The 20804-nt window shown below is 53.2% G+C and overlaps 1 pseudogene; it reads right to left on the bottom strand.

The window, feature by feature from the left end:
• Positions 1–6862: 6862 nt before the first annotated feature.
• The window catches only part of LOC142046852 (ras-related protein Rab-3D-like), a 33004-nt pseudogene continuing 19062 nt past the window's right edge, over positions 6863–20804 (bottom strand).

Raw genomic sequence — 20804 nt, forward strand, 5'->3', positions numbered from 1 at the left:
GGGAGTGAAGTGCAGTGGTTACAATGTTAGTAGGAATCTGTTTTTCCTAAAATGATTTGCAGTGCCTGTTTCTTTCCTGGGCTACGGTATCTTTCACTTTCTGCAATAATAAAGACTGTTTTCAAAGCCAAGAATTCATTTATTGAAAAGAAAATAACTTTATTGACAGACACAAAACATTTTGGGAACCTAAAAGGTCAGGGGGCTGGGGTGGTGTACAGTTATACAGTCATAGGTTTGAATATGTCCTGTCTGGAGTGCTGTGCAGTGACTGCTGCACTTCAGGATGAAAATACTGCATGGTGATGGGGGTTGAGTCCAGAGGGTAAGGTTCGTAGTTCTCAGGGCTGGTTGGTGAACGTACAGATGTTGGGGGCAGCTGGTGGTGGTAAGAACCTGGATGCTGGGGAAGGGGTTTTGGAGCTGACATTGAGGCACAAGGGAAAGAGTTTTGGGACGGGGAGGGGCAGCACGGTAGTGCTCTGCCTGCATGGCTACGAGTGACTGGATAGAGTCCGCTTGGCGCGCCAGGATGCTTATCAGCTGCTTTGTGCTTTTCTTCTTAGCCGCTGCATTTCTCTGGCAGATCCTGCTTTCCCTTTCCCTACAGTCTGCAGTTTTTTCCTCCAGTCCTGCAGTTTTTTCCTCTCTCTGGCAGAGTGATCCATAACTGCTTTCAGCATGTCTTCCTTGCTTTTTCGAAGCTTCTGCCTGAGGTTTTGTAGCCTCTGAGCAGTCGATGATAGGGGCAATCGAGTAGTCAAGGACACTTTTCGAAAGGCAAAAATGGCAACAGTCAACAGAGGCAGCATTGTTTATAATCTCACCCAGACCACAAGGGCCTCCTGCTTCAGCTGTTGACAGGCTGCCCAGCCCCAGTCATCCAGAAATAAAAGCTCCCTGCTGAGTGCAGCAGCCTCGTGGGCCAGATCCCCACGTGGTGTAAAGCAGCGTCGCTCCACTCCAGCGAGCAGCACGAGGCCCGGATCTGGCCCACGCTTCCGCCAACTCCTGTCTGCTTCGACCGGCGCCCAGCTGGCACCAGCGGAGCTGCGCCAGGGAGAGCCAGGAGCAGCCGTTGCATTTGCAGAGTGGCGCTGGCGGGGTGATTTGTCTGGAGGTTTCGTGGCGGCACCATGGACAGGTGGCTGGCAGGCACAAAAGGGAGCCAATTATTCACAGCACTGGCATGTAAATATGTCATGCTCCTCCCTCCCGCTTCGCGGCTCATTGTTGCAAACCAGGGGGGAGAGGAGCACAGCTCCTAAGCACGTGGATTCGTATTGCCGCCACGGCCAGGTTCATTCCGCAGAAAATTATACTGATGCGCGCTTGGGCCAACGAGCTTTTTCCCCCCGAACTAGGAAAGCGGCCAAGTCGATTCACCGTAAATGATTAGTTGACCCCCCAGCTTTGCTGCGTGATGGCACCGTTTGCACGAAGCCGGGGGTGTGAGGGGCAGGCTGGTACGTGGGAAAGTTGATTCTGTCGAGATGAAGACCCTGTCTTGCAGGAGGTTGGACAATGCACAGACCTCGATCAAGATCAGGGCCACATTGTGCCAGGCCCTGCCCAGACCCCCACCAAGATCAGGGCCCCATTGTGCCAGGCCCTGCCCAGACCCTGACCGGGATCAGGGCCCCCTTGTGCCAGGCACTGCACAGACCCTGACCGAGATCAGGGCCCCATTATGCCAGGCGCTGCCCAGCCCCCGACCGAGATCAGGGCCCCTGTGTGCCAGACGTTGCCCAGCCCCCGACCGAGATCAGAGCCCCCTTGTGCCAGGCCCTGCCCAGACCCCGACCAGGATCATGGCCCCGTTGTGCCAGGCCCTGCCCAGACCTCGACCGAGATCAGGTCCCCTGTGTGCTAGGCGCTGCCCAGACCCCGACTGGGATCAGGGCCCCCTTGTGCCAGGCTCTGCCCAGACCCTGACTGGGATCAGGGCCCCCTTGTGCCAGGCCCTGTCCAGACCCTGACTGGGATCAGGGCCCCCTTGTGCCAGGCCCTGGCCAGACCCTGACTGGGATCAGGGCCTCCTTGTGCTAGGCGCTGCATAGCTCCCTAAGAGAGGACAGTTCCTGCCACAAAGCATTTACAATTGAGCTAGTTGAAATGTTTGGGCTGAAATGTTTTTTCAAGAGAAAAATGCAGATTCAGTGACTCCCAAAAACCTTTTTCTCAAACATGCTGCTTCTGGATGGCTGTTCGTGTAAGAAAAATGTCAGAAAATGTTACAAGGTTCCAACGTTTTTCTGTGTTATTTCCTTCCATTTTATTTTCTTAAAATATAAAAACAAAAACCCCACTTGTAATCTAAGCAAAACGTTCTGTTCAAGCCAAAATAATCCACCCTCCAACTTTTCCCTTTGCTGAGACTTTCGAAAAGGTTCTGCAGTTTTGAGGGGGTTGAGTTTTTCAGAATTGTCAGCGAACCAAAAAACCACCATTATGGGCCCAGCTCTCATTCCCAGCCGAAACAGCCAAGCCAAAAGGAAGGGTTATGAGCCTTGGTTTGCAGCAGGGAAAACTGAGGCACAGAGTGGCGGGCATTGAATGCAGATCTCAGGCCAGGGCTTTTAGCACGAGCCCACCCTTCCTGATGGGCTTCATTGCCCCAACGCTTGCTAAAGGAAAGGTTCGGCTTTGCTTTTCTGAACCTACATCCTTTGCTTCCCCCAGCCATTTGCCATTAGCAAGAAGCACAAAAAGCTGCTGGCCGCTGGCAAGGTGCCCATCTTTAATTAGCCTTCCCCGAATGACAAATCACCTCGTTCGTTTAACCCCACCCTTAGCAATAAGTGCAAAGAACTCATTAGCCTGGCACATGGCAGACGCAGCCGTTTCCCCAGGGGCCATTACCATCACCGCAAAACTGCAGGCGCTTTGGTAGATTTTCCTCCGATTGCACCCAGAACCCACTCCGCAAAAAGATTTGGAAGCAGTTTGTTGGGTGAAACTGACAAGCGAGTGGAAAGAGGGAATTAAAAGGCATTAGGGTCTGTATTTCGCCTCCCTACATTCTTCTGCTTTTGAGGGGGGGAGTGGGAAGACAGCTGGGAAAAGGAACATGGGCACTATTTGTGCGGTTGCCACCATCCTGAATTATTAAGGGACAAACCTCCTCATTTCAAACACATTTTGTCCAGCTGCAGCGAACATCTTTCCACGTGATTCATACGACATGGCACCAGGCCTGTGGCCGCAAATTGGGCCAGACCATCTATACAAAGCTGCCGAAGACCCAGGCCATTGTTTTATGTAATTCTAAGATGTTTGGGGGGTGGGACTTTTGCCAGATTTTTAACAACAAAAAAGGCCATTTATAGAAAAGGCTGTGATTATATGGCGTTAGCAACAGCTATGAACTCAGGATCATTCCTTACTAGCAGGCGAAAGCCCCCACCAATTGATTCAGCAATACATGCCCGTTAGCTAGGCCGGGTTCGCTTTTCATCAGGAAGGGTCGATAAACGGCGATTTCACCAGACACCCACAAAGGAGGCAAAACTATTTCCACTGATCATTGACACTGACAGCCGGGCTAAGTAAGAAACATGCTGCTTGAGAATTCATTAGCGTTTGAATGAAGGGTAAAATTTTGACGCGTGATGTTGACAGCTTGTGTGTTGACGGCTTTCAAGCTTTCCACATTGAATCCCAAAGTCGAGTGTCACTGTCCACTCCCCTCCCCGTGTCTGATCCCCCCATACTTTCCCACATCTGGGAAAATTTAAATACATAGAAAAAATGCTTTAAAACCCAGCATTTTGTGCAATGCTGAACGTGTAAATTGGTTTTCAAAAATATGCTTAAAATAAACATCCCTCGTATCCATCGAAATGATAGAAAAATCAAAGTTGAATTGTGCCAAAGCTAAACTTGGGATTATTCCAGGTCCCGCAGAGGAGCTGCCTGGCTCTCAAAAGCTTGTCTCCTTCACCAGCAGCGCTTGGGCCAATAAAAGCCATTACCTCCCCCCTTGTCTCTCATATTCTGAGCCAGAGATGCCTCCACCACCACCTAACTATATCATCTAGCCCTTGGAGGAGGCCCAAGACCCTCCTGTGTAGAAATCAGTCAGTCATCAGACCATTCTGTTGTGATTTTCAAAGGCATTATTAGTCTTTATTAGGCATATTATGGTAGCACTCAGAAGCCTGGTCATGGCCCAGTGTGCCAGGCCCTGTACAAACACAGAACAAAAAGCCCATCCCCACCCCAGTCATACCTAAATCCCACTTTGGTCAGGTTTAAATTTCTTTTGGTCTATTTTTTGGGGTGGATGCCACCTTCCAATGTTCACATGCTACATCAATTATAACCCTCCCCCATACACACACCCATGCACACACACCCCGTTACAGAGATCTGACCGCAGGGATTTTAAAGACCAGTGCCAGCATATCTATCTTTGGCTCAAGACAGGGGTAACTGAATGAAGTTTCATGGCCTCTGATTCACAGCAGCTCAGAGGAGAGGAGTAAATGACCCCTTCTGGCCTTGAACTCTGTGCATCTCTCTCTCTTAAATAATTCTGGGAAGGGTGTGGGGAGAAGGCATAGGTCTGGCTAAGAAGAAAAAAGCGTGAGGTTAAACAAGACATTTTCCACGGGGCTACAGCTTAGCTGGGAGCATGGCTAGCTACACGTGACTGATCAATAGTTTGGCTTCTGCTAAAGGCACTTTTGTTTGGTAAAAGTAAGACACTGGCCTCTCCTCTGTTTTTAAAGATTGCACATCCCCTGGAAATCTCAATGATGCAACCCCCCGCCCCCTGGCCAAAACACTGCACAGCTGGGGCACGAAGCGTGTAAGCGTCGCATTGTGAGCTGAGGGACGGTGCACAGTAGGGTGACCAGATGTTCCGATTCTATAGGGACAGTCCCCATAGTTGGGGTTTTGTCTATATAGGTGTCTATTACCCCCCACCCCCAACCTGATTTTTCTCCCTTGCTGTCTGGTTCCCCCTAGCCGCGCCCTGAGTGCTTGCTTCACAGAAAGCTGTGAGATCGGACTCCAGGAGAATCCAGTCGTCTCACAGAAGCTTGCTCCAGTGAGGAGAAGCTAATCGATAGCCGCAGAGGGGCTGAAATGATCTGTACAGCATAGGATGAGAATGGACTGTGGTACCTTTCCAGCCAAGACTTGCTGTGTCCCAGCATGGCTGGGACATCAAGGAGTGTTTCACGTTGCCCTGGAATGTGTCTGACTCCTTTTTAAAGGAGCTGAGTCTCAGTACGGTATGGGGCAGCTGACACACAAGAGTCCACATTCCAGAGGCTGATTTTCAGTTAAGGTCTCTTTAAGGCTGAATAAAGTTGGCAGAGACAGTCCCAGCTGAGAATCCTGCCTCCACCCCCCTCACACACACACACACACAGTGTGCAGGGGCAGGGCCTACCCCAGCCAATGGGAAGCTGGTAGAAGGGCACTGAACTTAGTGTGTGGGGGTGTGTGAGAGGAACACATTGCATTATGGGTACTCCATGCTTCAGCAGGGGCTCTTGGGAAACAGAGCATGAATTAGAGCAGTCCAGTGGCTGCTCTAGCTGACACCAGGGACTAGGCACGACCCCAGAAGTAGGGGAGCAACTGAGTCTCATGCCCTGGTCCAAGTCCAAGCATAGCCATCCCTGAAGGAGAATCCAGTGATTTTCCTCCCTCAGGGATTATCTGAGACCCATCTGCCAGCTACATCTTTCTGGAAGGTGCCCCATTGGGTGCCTGCACGGTCCCTCCCAAAAACAACAGCACTGGAGTCTTTGGGCCTGACGGGGATAGTTAATGCAGGCTGGGGGCAGAGAGCATCACAAAGGGAGTCAGATGTCCTCAAATCCCAGGGAACGGTAAGGGGATCTGGGCCCCAGGCCCTGCAAAGCTCTGCCTCAACTTCCCCACAGTGCACCAGCCCCTCACAGTGTAGGACACCGAACCAAATAGTGCTGGATCCCAAAGCCTCAAGCCTGGGGCGAGCTCTCGCGTTGCCTGCATTAGATTAGGGTTTCAGTCCCCGCCAAACCTGGAACCAACACCCCAAGACGGGGGAAAATCTCTCTACCCATTGGCCCTTCCTGCCTCACTGGTCCAACTCCCCAGTGCCCTGCACCACTACCCCTCCCCCCATGCACCACTCGTCCAAATCAGATTAGAATTGATTTTAACCCCTCACATCCTCGTGTAAATAAATCACTGTACAAGGCTCAGTGCAATGGGAAATCAGGCCAGGGATCTTTGGTTTTACAAGACTCCCAGCCCTGCAGGGGTTGATTCAAACTGATCCGATATATTGAAGGTATTCTGCATTTTCCCCAGTCCATGGTCTTGTCTCTCCCCTGGCCCTTTTCTACATTAAGGCCCAGATCCCCAGCTGATGTAAACCAGTGTCACGCCCTTGGCAGCAGAGGGACCAGACCCCCATTTACACCAGCTGAGGGTCAGCGTGTAAGCAGAGTCTCTCTGGATTTACTCCTCTCCCCCCACACAAACAACTAGCAATTTTTGGTGCCTCCAGGGTTGGGGTGCTCAACTGGAGGCTGCTTAAAGGGACCCAACTCTCGGGTGCCTTGTGTTGTTATTTTCATGGGAGCATTTGACACTAGTGCAAACAAATGCACCAGGGTGGGGGCGCGCACTAGGTGCCCCTGACCATTTACAGGGTGTGTGACTCCATATGAAACAGGCAGTTGGGGTTGAGTTGCTTTGGAAATGCTGCTATGGTGCCTCATGGGAGTTGTAGTTCACTGGCCTCAAGCTTCCATTCTCCCCTAGGAGCCGGGTTCCTTAGTTGGACTACATCTCCTATGCTGCACCATGGCAAGGGACTCCCATGATGCAACCCCCCCTCTCCTAGCAGAGACAGTGTGGGTTGCATCATGGGAGGTGTAGTCTGACCAAGACTTCCACCCTACAGAAGAGAACAGGAGCACAAGGCACCTGGACTACAACATCCAGGAGGCATTTCAGAATAAGACACACCGATTTTTGGTCAAAGATGTTCAGGACACGAATTTTCACTGGGAAAAGCCTGAAATGTTCAGTGGAAAATTGAGATGAAAATGGATCTTCCCCCTCCCCTAACACCTGTTTTCCAGCATGAGGATCCTGCAGCAAGCCCTGCGCAGGAAACCTCCCTACATCTCCCTCGACACCCGTCCCCATCCTCTTACAAACACAGAGCTGTTGTCACAGATCTATGCGGGGGTTCCATGCCCCAGCCTTTTGCAAAGCTGCACCTAGGGCTTGGTTAATAGACGCACGCCCAAGAGACTGCGCAGCTGCTGAGGCATCAGACCCCCGTTGAATCCATAGCACCCACGTCAGCGCCAACAAAGTCAATGGAAGTCAGGCCAATTTGCGTCAGCGGTGGGGGGCCTGGGCCTGTCCCACCACCTCTGAGGTCCAGTGGATGGGCCCACGTTCCTCATCCCTCAGCTGGCTGTGGTTGCCGGGATGGAAGAACCCTGGATTGGGGATATGGAAAGGGAAAGCAGATCCGTTGCATTGATGTCATCAGCAAATAGAGAAACAGTGGGAAACCTCCCCAAGAGATCCGCCTCTCCCCATAACCTCCCATCCTATTTATCTATGACATCAATGTGACCGCTATGGCGGGGGGGGGAGCGGAAAGAGAGGAGCGGAGGTGGGTGGAGTCTGTTATCTAGCAGGAGCAGCTGCTGGAGTGCGGGGGCGGAGTCTCAGTCAGGGCCCCGTTCTTGCTGTTGCCAACGAGGGTGGTGTTGGTGTCCAGGCGCTCATTCATCTTCTCACAGATAATGTCCACCAGATGCTCAAAGACCTGCTTGACGTTGATGTTGTCCTTGGCACTGGCTTCAAAGAATAAACCCTGCGGGGAGGGGAGGGAAGGAAGGAGGAGAAAGGAGGGTGTAAGCCGGTGCGTTCAGGTCCAGTCCCCTCAGGTGCGACGGGGAGCCAGGGCGCCTCCTTCCAGGCCGCCGGACAGCTCACGCTCCGCTCCTGTACTTGAGGACTAAACAAACAAAAGTCTATAGGCCCTGGCCCTTAGACAGGGCGGGCAGCAAACAGTCCAGGCTCAGCTTAGGGGCTGAGCAAACCAAGTCTATAGCCCCAAGCCCTCGGGCAGGGCGGGGCAGCAAACAGTCAGGCTCAGCTTGGGGCTGAGCAACAAAGTCTATGGCCCAAGCCCTCAGGCAGGGCGGGGCAGCAAACAGTCAGGCTCAGCTTAGGGGCTGAGCAAAGCAAATCTATAGCCCCAAGCCCTCAGGCAGGGCGGGGCAGAAACAGTTCAGGGGCTCTGACCCTTTGTAGCAGGGCAGAGCAGCAAACAGTTCAGGGGGGCTCTGACACTTTGGAGCAGGGCAGAGCAACAAACAGTTCAGGGGGCTCTGACCCTTTGGAGCAGGGCAGAGCAGCAAACAGTTCAGGGGGGCTCTGACCCTTTGGAGCAGGGCAGAGCAGCAAACAGTTCAGGGGGGCTCTGACCCTTTGGAGCAGGGCAGAGCAGCAAACAGTTCAGGGGGGCTCTGACCCTTTGGAGCAGGGCAGAGCAGCAAACAGTTCAGGGGGGCTCTGACCCTTTGGAGCAGGGCAGAGCAGCAAACAGTTCAGGGGGGCTCTGACCCTTTGGAGCAGGGCAGAGCAGCAAACAGTTCAGGGGGGCTCTGACCCTTTGGAGCAGGGCAGAGCAGCAAACAGTTCAGGGGGGCTCTGACCCTTTGGAGCAGGGCAGAGCAGCAAACAGTTCAGGGGGGCTCTGACCCTTTGGAGCAGGGCAGAGCAGCAAACAGTTCAGGGGGGCTCTGACCCTTTGGAGCAGGGCAGAGCAGCAAACAGTTCAGGGGGGCTCTGACCCTTTGGAGCAGGGCAGAGCAGCAAACAGTTCAGGGGGGCTCTGACCCTTTGGAGCAGGGCAGAGCAGCAAACAGTTCAGGGGGGCTCTGACCCTTTGGAGCAGGGCAGAGCAGCAAACAGTTCAGGGGGCTCTGACCCTTTGGAGCAGGGCAGAGCAACAAACAGTTCAGGGGGCTCTGACCCTTTGGAGCAGGGCAGAGCAGCAAACAAACTGTAGCTCTGGGTGAAGGGGGATACTGCCACCCGGTTACGGGTGGCAGGGGGAACGCAGGCCCACCCACTCCTCTGCGTTCCAGCCTGGGGCCCTAGTAGCGGCTGTCGCCGCTAAGGCGGTCAGAGGGGATCCGCACCAAAACACACTGACTGGGTGATCGGTAGGGATCGTGGCCGATACACACGACCACAGGCTCGGGGCCTCTGCGGCCTGACTGTAGTCAGCCGCCCCCGGGCTACTTCCAATCCCCCCTTCTCCCGCTACCTGTCCTTCCTCGGCGTACGTCAGCGGGTCCCCAGACCATGGGTTCCTCGGAGACCTGGGAGGCAGTAGGGTCCGGTGGCTCCTCCGGATAGCCGGCACAGGGTCGTTGCGGCTGGAGGTCTTCGGGGTACCCGGCGCGGGGCAGGTCGGTCCAACGCTCCTCGGGATAGTGGGCCCGGGGCAGCTCCGGCCAGCATTCCTCTGGATAGTGGGCCCGGGCAGCTCCAGCCAGCGCTCCTCTGGATAGTGGGCCTGAGGTACGCTGGGCCGAGCGGGAGCTCGGGCCTCCACGTCTGTCCTCCTCGGTGGCCGGCGCTGAACTGAGCTCTGAGGCCTGGCTCTTATACTTCCTGTCCCGCCCCTTGACTTCCGGAGGGCGGGAACAGGTGGTAGTGGCTCCGCCCACAGGGGTGCCTGCTCTGGCTCGCTCCCCTCAGGTGCGACGGGGAGCCAGGGAGCCAGAGCGCCTCCTTACAGAGGGAAAGAGAAAGAACAGAAGGAGGAGAAAAATCGTGCTGGTGACTGAAAGTACACACAACGCACAGTCAATCTTTGGAACTCCTTGCCAGAGGATATTGTGAAGGCCAAGGCTATAACATGGTTCAAAAAAGAACTAGAGAAGCTCATGGAGGATAGGTCCATCAATGGCTATTAGCCAGGATGGGCAGGGATGGTGTCTCTAGCCTCTGTTTGCCAGAAGCTGGGAATGGGCAATAGGGGATGAACCACTTGATGGTCACCTATTCTGTTCATTCCTTCTGGGGCACCTGGCATCAGAAGACCAGGTGGGCTAGATGGACCCTTGGTCTGACCCAATATGGCCATTCTTACAGTGGATCCAGGAGGAGGATTGGAACCCTTAGCCTTTGGCATGAAAACCCCCAGTCCCTTAACACCTGAGCTAATGGAGCAATAACCTGATCCCCCTCTATAACTACCTACAGGTCTCTGGCCTGTGTGATGCAAGATGTCAGACTAGCTGATCACAAGGGTCCCTTCTGGCCTTGGAATCTAGGACTATAGAGGCCAGCAGCAGTAGGACTTTTATCTGTTGACGCTGGCCACTAGGGGGCGAGGTGACACAAAAAACAAGAGTTTTAAGTGTGGTGAGATGATTGGGAGAGGCCCCTTCTGTTCGTGGAGAAGTTTGTGATTGCAAATAAAACCTTAGCCAAGTGCCTGAGGCCTCAAGCCTCATTTAGGTGCCTACTGACTGCTGATTTTCATGGGAATTTGGTTGTCCCAAATTGTTGCAGTTAGAGGGGAAGAAAACCCAAACCAAAAAACAACCCCCCCCCCCAAAAAACCAAAAGAATATTTAAAAAATAACACATTTAAGTTTTTTTCCTCTCAAAATTTCCTTCAATTGTGTTCTTTAAAATGAAACAAAAGAAGTTAAAAATTCTCCAGTTCAAAACTTCTGCCTCAAGTCGAAATGAAATAGTTTTCAACTTGCTGAACGTTTTGAAAAATGTTGACACTCCCCCTCCCCACCAGGAAAGTTCATTGCTGGGGGTTTTGGAATTGTCGACAAACGGAAAAATCCATTCTAGGTTCTCCAGCTGCTGCGGGGCTGGAGTGGAGGGCACCTACCTAGCTCATCTGCCAGCTGCTTGCCATCCTCCGTGGCCACCACGCGGTCTTCCTCCAGGTCACACTTGTTCCCCACCAGGATCACCTGGGCGTTATCCCACGAGTAGGTCTTGATCTGGGTCGCCCTATGGAGCAGGGGTGGGAATTGAACTCGGGACTTGCTTACAAGCCTTGCCCACCCAGCTGTCAATCACCTTCACCCCACCCCACTCTGACTCCTCCCTCCCTTATAAAAGAGCATGGTTACAAATCCAATGTGTCTTTTATCGCTGGGGACCCCGCATACCCTGTCTTAAAGCAACATGAGCCCCAAACCAGCCAGAAATTTGCACAACATATAGGCTCTTCCATGGGAGGGACTGAACAAGTCCTTCCCCCCGCCCAGACCCTCCCAACTCACAATGTTTACTATCCTTTTGAGGTCAGGACTCCTGGGTTCTATCCCCAGCTCTGGGAGGGCTTTAGGGTCTAGTGGTTCGAGCTGTGAGGCTGGGAGTGAGGACTCCGAGGTTCTATCTATGCCCAGGCTTAGGGACCGGCTCTGTTCAATATCTTCATCAACGACTTAGATGTTGGCGTAGAAAGTACGCTTATTAAGTCGGCAGACGATACCAAACTGGGAGGGATTGCAACTGCTTTGGAGGACAGGGTCAAAATTCAAAATGATCTGGACAAATTGGAGAGATGGTCTGAGATAAACCGGATGAAGTTCAATAAAAACAAATGCAAAGTGCTCCACTTAGGAAGGAACAATCAGTTTCACACATACAGACTGGGAAGAGACTGTCTAGGAAGGAGTATGGCAGAAAGAGATCTAGGGGTCATAGTGGACCACAAGCTAAATATGAGTCAACAGTGTGATACTGTTGCAAAAAAAAAAGCAAACATGATTCTGGGAGCATTAACAGGGTGTTGTAAAAACAAGACACGAGAATCATTCTTCCGCTCTACTCTGCGCTGGTTAGGCTTCAACTGAGTATTGTGTCCAGTTCTGGCAACGCATTTCAAGAAAGATGTGGAGAAATCGGAGAGGGTCCAGAGAAGAGCAACAAGAATGATTAAAGTCTTGAGAACATGACCTATGAAGGAAGGCTGAAAGAATTGGTTTATTTAGTTTGGACAAGAGAAGGCTGAGAGGGGACATGATAGCAGTTTTTCAGGTATCTAAAAGGGGTCATCAGGAGGAGGGAGAAAACTTGTTCACCTTAGCCTCCAATGATAGAACAAGAAGCAATGGGCTCAAACTGCAGCAAGGGAGATTTAGGTTGGACATTAGGAAAAAAGTTCCTAACTGTCAGGGGTGGTTAAACACTGGAATAAATTGCCTAGGGAGGTTTGTGGCATCTCCACTCTGGAGATAGCTTAAGAGTAGCGTTAGTTTAAATGTCTATCAGGTATGGGTCTAGACAGTATTTGGTCCTGCCATGAGGGCAGGGGACTGGACTCGATGACCTCTTGAGGGTCCTCTCCAGTCCTGGAGTCTATGAAGGGAGAGGACCTACGTGGGTAGAGAGGAGGGGGTGGAAAATGACTACTTTGGGTGTCTCTGCTACCTTGTGCCTCAGTTTCCCCTTCTGTGAAAGAGGGGATCAAAATAATGACACCAATAAATACCAAACCCTGTTTGTAAAGCACTCGGAGATCTTGGAAGGAAAGTGCATCCGTCAGTGTTCAGCGGCGTTAAACACAGTCCAGGAAGAAATGGCACCCAGTGGGCTTTGCGTGAGTGAAAGCAGTCATCCGAGGGCTCGTCTCTCAGAACAGAACCTCGGAGTCCTGTCTCCCAAGCCTCCTGCTCTAACCACTAGACCCCACCCTCCTTCCAGAGCCAGGGAGAGGACCCAGGAGTCCTGGCTTCCACTATATCCCTGGACTAAACCCCTTCCCTGTTCAGCCTGACCCCAAGGCTGCTCAGGGGCTCCGAGTTGAAGCATCAGCCTCGGACAGCCAGACTCCTCTTCCCTAAAACCCGGTGACTCGCTGTCAATCTGACTCATGGGTGGCCCCAGCAGATTTGCACCTCTCCCTGCAGCAGGCTGCAGCTGGGCATGGGGTGATGACAAACAGACCCCAGAGAGGGGTGAAGCCAGGAATAAGGAGCAGTGAAAAGGTCGGGGAGGGGGAAGAGCCCCATCTCCGAGGTTGACCCCGCCTCGGTTTTTCTCCATAGTACAGTGCGGTGACCTGCCTCTTCCATCCCCAATACTGCTCGCCCTCCATAAAAGATCTTAAAAATCCAATGAGTCTTTACAGATGGGCCCCTCCCCACGACGCCATGTCTTTAAGGAATATGAGCGCTGCAACTTTATCAGGAGTTTCCAATGGAGGCAGGGCCCTCCCCAGGGCAGGAGGGATTGAGGGGTCATATCCCTCCCCCACTCACACACACACAGTTTGCTTTCTGCAGATGCAGGCAGCTTGGCTGCATCATTACACGCGCTGCCCCCTCTTAGGCAGACGGGCTCAGGCTCTCGGCAGACTCAGGCAGACATCCGTTTTGCTCAGCTCAAGCTTTTCTTCACCACCAGCACCAGTCAGAGAGCTAATTTCCCCCCCCCCCAGAGATCTTGACCTCAATCCCTGTGACCCTCAGGGAGCCAGGGGCCCTAAACAGGGGCCCCCCGGGCCTGCATCTTCACTCAGCCCTGGACACGGCTGGCTCTCATGGTACAACGCAAGGGAACACGGGGTCTCTTACCAGTCCTGCATGGCGTTGAAGGAATCCTGGTTGGCAATGTCGTACATCAACAGAAAGCCCATAGCTCCTCGGTAATATGCCGTCGTGATCGTCCGGTATCTCTCCTGCTCTGTGGTGTCCTTTAAAACAATCCCGTCTCCATAACACACAAATAAGAGCTGCTTCTTTGCAAGATCCTCAGCTGCACAGGGGACGATTTCAACCTGGAGGTAGCACTGCGGGAGGCTTGGGGGTTAATGCTCCCCCTCACTTCCTGCCAGAGACTCCTGCCCCCCCCGTGCCTCAGTTTTCCCATCTGTAAAACAAGGGATAACCTTTCTTTGGACTGCAAGCTCCCTGGGGCAGGGCCCATCTCTCCCCAGGTGTCTGCAGGGCTGTTTCAGTTAGGAGCCGTGAAGAGGTGCATTATGGGGTGGGTAGAATATCAGCTGCTCGCTATCTGCTTGGCCTTGCATGGCGCTTCTCTACTCTCAGGAGCAGCGGAGACCAGAGATGGGCCTGTTACTGTGAAGACCAGAGAGCACACAGAGGGCCGTGACAGAAGGATCTTTTCATTAAAAGGCCTGGATGTGTCAGGCTGGTACCAGGAACTGGGGCTAGTTTCCATGACAGCTCAGATGCACGTAAAACGCACTCTTTGTGTGTGATTAAAAAAATAAATCTATTAATAAGGGAGCGGAATGGAAATTTGAGCGGGCTGCTGTTAAAATAAAACACTGGTGAGCCGGACATTCCCCTTTCTGCCGTATGGAGAGAGAGCGAAGCGTGGGGGGCTTGCCTGGACGGGGTGGTCAGGCAGGGGACTCGTGGAGGGGTGCGCGATAGGGAAGAGACCGGGTGGGATCTTAGTCAGCCGCTGCAAAAGCAGGACTGAAGGGATGCTGGATGGGTATGAAAGGGAGGGATTGAGGCCCGATCTCACTGAAGAGTGCTTTGCCGGTAGCTCCAGCCATACACAAAGGGCTCCTCGCGGGAACCCGGCTTACCCCAGTAAAGCTGCGCGCTCCCACCAGAATGGCTCATTCCATCCCACCCGACCAAAATCAACGCGCCCAGCAAAAGCAACGTTCGGCTGGTATAACCGCGTCTCTGGTAGGGTTTCTGATGAGTGAGGTCTAGCTGACCCAGCTACAGGGCACTGACTAGCAGAGCTCTGCCGGCGGGTGTCTGGAATGGAGAGCCAGCCTTACAGCTGATGGCAGGACATCACAGGTTTTAGCATGTGGAACTCATTGCTAGGTGATGGGATCAGCGCTAGGCCTTAAACTAATCTCAGTTAAATTAGTCAAATTTAGAGGATCGGCGCCCTGGGGCAGGGACCGTCTGTTTGTTCTGTATTCGTGCAGCACCCAGCGCAGTGGGTCACAGGACTGGTGCTCCTAGGTGCTACCATAATACACCTAATAATGTACAGCGCCCAGCACAATGGGGTTCTGGGCCATGGCTGGGGCTCCTAGCTGCTACCGTAATACACCTAATAATGTACAGCGCCCAGCGCAAAGGAGTTAGGGGCCACACGACTGGGGCTCCTAGGTTCTACTGTAATACACCTAACAAATAATCTACAGCACCTACCATAACTGCATCTCAGTCCATGGCTGGGGCTACTAGGGGCTACCGTAATACACCTAATAAATAATGTATCGTGCTTAGCCCTATGGGGTCTTGGGCTATGGCTGGACTCTTAGGCGCTACCATAATACACCTAATCATGTACAGCAGCCAGCACAATGGAGTCCTGCGCTATCACTGGGGCTGCTAGGTGCTATCATAATACACCTACTTATTGATCTCTCTTTTATGGAGGGTCAGGCAGAGTCTGCAGAGAGGCAGAGACACTTCCACAGATCCTTTTGGGAAGTGGCAGGAAGGCCTCTGTCCATCGTCATTTCAATGAACCCCTCTCCATCCAGCTGTGTCCCCTTAAAGCAAAGCACAGGTTTAAATACTTATTTATGAGACGGATTGTGGTAGTGTCTGAGCGTCATGGCCCTTGAACCCATGTGCCAGGTGCTGTACATCCGCAGAACAAACAGATGGACCCTGCCCCAAAGAGCTTCAGATCTAATTAAGCAGGGAAGTGACTCCAGCGAAGCGAAGCCAAAGAGTTAACCACCTCCTACTGTAATGTTGCTCCTACACATGCCCCTGATCTAAATCACCCATACCTGGATCACTGCACCTGCTTCATATTAATTAGCAAGATTAGTGCTGCTCGTAATTACAAGACCAGCTTGTACATCATTAATTGAGGGCAGGGGGGAGGGGAGCCTCTTTCCTGCCTTGTGAGAATGTTTTTTGGGGGTGGGGTGCCCATCCCCCCGTTGGGTTCCCTGCCCCCCTTCTGATGCCTGGGCAGGTGGGAAATGCTGCATCCTTGTCCCTGTGCAGTGGGTCTGTGCCTCCTCAGCTTCCCGCCATGGGGCGCTGCCAGCAGGTTGAATATTAGTATGTCGGTTGGGGGGAGGCAGGGGCGGAGCAAAATGCAGCAGGGAATAAATGATCTGCATGAGGCAGAGAATAAAAGGGGTTACGGATTATTCTGAACTAGCTGGGGGCTGTGGGTCGGGATTGAGGGGCACTGTCAGAGCTAGGGGAGACCAGTGCTGGGCTAGCAGGACCTGTGGGTCAGGATTGAGGGGCACTGGCAGAGCTTAGGGGATCCCAGGGCTGGGCTAGCAGGAGTTGTGGACCAGGATTGAAGGGCACCATCAGAGCTGGGGGGAACCCATGGCTGGGCTAGCAGGGGTTCAGGATTAAGTGTCTCTCACTTGCCAGGTGCAGCTCCAAGGCCCAGGGCTCTGCTGAGTAGTAACACAGCCCCCCACCTTCCCCTCCCCTACAAGAGGCTGAGACTGAACTCCATGGGAGCAGTGGGGGCTGGGATCCACAAAGGAATCACAGAATATCCAAAGCTATGTAGCAGTTGCTATTCATGACTGCGGCTCACTGGGGAGGGTGCTAGGCTAGGACACCTGGGTTCAATTCCTGGCTCTGCTGCTGCCCTTGTCCATGCCTTGCCCCGTGCCTCAGTTTCTCCATCCCACTCTGTATTGTCTGTTCACACTGTAGCGCTCTGGGGTAGGGACTGTCTCTCACTGTCTGCAGATTCCAGCACAGTGGTGCCACAGTATGGGTTTTGCTTCTTCTCCTCGCTGCTGGGATAATGCCACATCGCCTGAGAAATTAACATCAGTCCCTCCTATGGTTGCCAGCCCTCCAGAATTGTCCTGGAGTCGCCAGGTGTCATAAACAGATAGTTAAGGGTTAACAAGCTCAGTGAACCTGGCTGACACCTGACCAGAGGACCAATCGGGAGACAATATACTTTCAAATCTTGTTGGAGGGAAGTCTTTGTTTTGTGCTCTTTTGTTCTGTTCTTTGTTCTCTCTTGGGATTAAGAGAAGCCAGACATGTAACTCGATTTCTCCAATCTTACTGAAACAGTCTCTCAGGTTCAAGACAGTAATAGATAAAAAGCAGATTAGATTTATGTTGTTTTCTTTATTTGCAAATGTGTATTTTGCTGGAAGGATATTTCACTTTTGTTTGTGTAACTTATACTTAGGCTGGGAGGGGGAGTCCCTCTGGTCTAGGTGAAGCTGAGACCCTGTAAACATTTTTCCATCCTGATTTTACAGAGATAATTTTTACTTTCTCTTTCTTTAATTAAAAACTTTTCTTTTTAAGAATCTGATTAATTTTTTTATTCTTGTGTAAGACCCAAGGGGAGTGGGTCTGAACTCACCAGGGATTGGTGGGGAAACGGAGAGAAGGGGGAGGAAAAGCTTAATTCCTCTCTGTGTTAGGATCCAAAGAGTTGGGATCAGTGTCTCTCTCTCAGGGAGAGTCTGAGAGGGGGAGAGAAGGGGGGGAAGGTGAATTTCCTCTCTGTTTTAAGATTCAAGGGGTCTGAATCACAGTATCTCTCAGGGTAACCCTGGGAGGGGAAAGGTAGGGAGGATGGTTTATTTCCCCTTGTTTTAAGACCCAGGGGGTTTGGGTCTTGGTCTCCCCAGGAAAGGTTTTGGGGGGGACAAGAAGTGCACTAGACACTGAAATCTCTAGCTGGTGGCAGCGCTATAAGATCTAAGCTAGGAATTAAGTTTAGAGAGGTATGCAGGTCCCCACTTTCTGGACGCTAAAGTTCAAAGTGGGAAAGAGACCCTGACATGCAGGAATTAAAGATGAATCGTTAATTAAAGATTATTTCATGCGATGAAACCTCCAGGAATACGTCCAATCAAATTTGACAACCCTGGTCCCTGGATTGTTCTGACTCAGCATAGCCCAGTCCTCTAGGCCCCTCCAAAGCAGGTCAAACTGTGGAACTCCTTGCCAGAGGATGTTGTGAAGTCCAAGATTATAACAGGGTTAAAAAAGAACTAGATAAGTTAATGGAGGATAGGTCCATCCATGGCTATTAAACAGGATGGGCAGGAACGGTGTCCCTAGCCTCTGTCTGCCAGAAGCTGGGGATGGATGATTCCCTGTTCTGTTCATTCCCTCTGGGGCACCTGGCATTGGCCACTGTTGGAAGACAGGATACTGGACTAGATGGACCTTTGGTCTGACCCAGTATGGCCATTCTTATGACCCTCTGGGACCAGGAAGAGCTGGAAATCCCATGTCCCACAACCTCAAGACCTGTGACCTTCCCTGTCCCCGCTGCATGCAGCAGCCATTTCTACAGGGAGGGTGTAGGGAATGGCCAGGTTTAGCTGGGGCACTTTGGACATTCGCAGAACTCTGTGGAGGGGGAGGCAGGGGTGGACTAGCTGGGGGCCGTGCGGTGGGACTGAGGAGCAGTGGCAGAGCAGGGAGCTCACACCATCCTTTCGCTCTCTTGCCGGTGCCATTGATGGCTCCTTCCTGGTCAGGAGCAATAAATCCATCCCCTCCCCTCTGTCATTGTCCACCGCTGCTGCCCAGCCAGCCCCCCTCCCCCTGCTCAGGGAGAAAGGGAGCCCAAGGCTCAGCTGGAAAGACTTGAGGGGAGAGGGGTCCTTGCAGTGATCCCCTTCTGCCACCAGGGGGCACTGTGACTACCCCATCTCCCCTCCGCCCACTGTGCTGGCAGGTGCCATGGCCTCACACAACTGTCTAGGGGGACACGGGATGGGGACAAAGGGGACTGGAAGGGGCCATGGGGGATCCAGCCAGCTCCCCAGCTCCAGGATACTCCCCCCGCCATGACACCTAGCTTGGAAGCCTAATACCTCCTGCCAGAGGTGGGTGAGCTGGGCCAGCTCTGGACCCCACCGCCCTGTCCCCTCCTTTTCCCTGCACTCACTCCCCCGGGGCCTGCAAGCTCTGCCATGCACGGATAGCAAAGAGTGAGACTGGCATCAGCACCAGGTAACAGCCAGCCTGGCAGGGGGCAGAGCTGGAGATAGAAGCCAGGAGTCCTGGATCACCAACTTCCCTCAACTCCACTCTAACCACTAGACGATTCTGCCCCCCACCAGTTTTTGTGCAGGCGACTCAGCCCTGCCTTTGCGCTACTTCCAGGAGACAACAATTTGGAATTCACCCTCAGCAATGGGGATAAGAACGGCCCTACTGGGTCAGACCAAAGGTCCATCTAGCCCAGTATCCTGTCTTCTGACAGTGGCCAGTGCCAGGTGCCCCAGAGGGAATGACTAGAACAGGTAACCATCAAGTGATCCATCCCCTGGCACCCATTCCCAGCTCCTGGCAAACAGAGGCTAAGGACACCATCCCTGTCCATCCTGGCTAACAGCCACTGATGGACCTATCCTCCGTGAATTTATCTAGTTCTTTTTTGAACCTTGTTATTGTCTTGGCCTTCACAACATCCTCTGGCGAGGAGTTCCACAGCTTGACTGTGCATTGTGTGAAGAACACAAATCTCACCTGCTCTGGGGAGGAGGCAGAAGGACCCTGGAGGGAAGAAGTAGGGGACAGGGGTACCCCAGGGAGCAACAAGACCCAGCTGGATGGGTCCTGCCCTGTGCTGCAGCCACCCACTCGCTAGATGTGACCTCGTGGCAGCAGGAGCAGCCCTCAGAGGCTCACCTGTGGAACTCCCTGCTGCTGGATGTTATTCAGGGGAACAGTTTTGTTCCTTTGCTGATTCAACCAGCAAATCGTGGCCTGGTCTCCCGCCTCCATAAACCAACTTCACTCTTGTAGCCCCCACCTGAGATCAGAGCCCCATGGCTGCACAACCCCACAGTTCATGCCCCAAAGACCTCTCAGTCTGAATAGACAGAGGGTGGGAGAGGAAACTGAGGCACAGAGGGGTGAAAGGACTTGCCCAAGGTCATCCAGCAGGTCAGTAGCAGAGTTCCAGCTCACTGCTACTAGGCAAGGCTGTCTTTTGCTTCTGATTCTTACACAGCACTCATCACCTTGGTATCAGACCAGCTGTGACCCACACGGTGACCCTCTCTGCCCTCACAGAGCACACTGAGGATTTGACTTCTTCTGGGGAGGGGATCACTGGTAAGGCTCAATGTAGGGGAGACATTGCTCCAGGCCGGAGGGTGGATTATTAAAGGAGGGGGCCAGAATCCCAAACTGAATTAGCAACTAGCGCCCCCTCCAGGCCCAGATGGCACAGCAGGACACGGCCCCCCAGCGCTTAGCCGCAGAGCACCCCAGACTCCTACCGTGGAGCTGGAGCCGGACACCGCATCTGTGTGCAAGCCCCACCCTGCAGCCTAGCGAGTTGGGGGATGGGGGGCTTTGCCCTTGATGAAACATTAATCTCCCTCCCCCGGCTGTCCCCCCATCCCTTCCATAGGTCACCAGAAGCCTGGCTGAGCTGGCAGCACCGCAAGGGAGGCAGCTTAATCACAGCACAAATCATCTAGCGCAGGTGCTGTTAATTTACACTCGGCCTCTCGGCTCAGAGACCAGGCTCCTCGGCTCAGCCACCAGTCCTGGCTGCTGCCTCCAGCCTGAGCCTGGGCAAGGGGCCACTAGTGCCAAGCTGCCCCTGCAGCAGGAGGAGCTGGCGCCCTGATCCCTAGGCCTCTGCCTTGGGCAATGGCCCCAGCTCCCGGCCTGGATCAGGGCAGGTGGCCCAGGAAGCACTGTGAGATGAAAACCCATCCCGTGCCCTGTCATCCCCACCCCTGCATGGCCGGTGAGCCGCCCTCTGAGCCAGCAGTGCAGGGCCTGTGACACACGGGGAGCGGCTCTGATTCCATCCAGCAGAGGGTGGTGGTGCTTGCA

Source organism: Chelonoidis abingdonii, chromosome 5 (genome assembly GCF_003597395.2).
Source record: "Chelonoidis abingdonii isolate Lonesome George chromosome 5, CheloAbing_2.0, whole genome shotgun sequence".
Classification (NCBI taxonomy): Eukaryota; Metazoa; Chordata; order Testudines; family Testudinidae; genus Chelonoidis; species Chelonoidis abingdonii.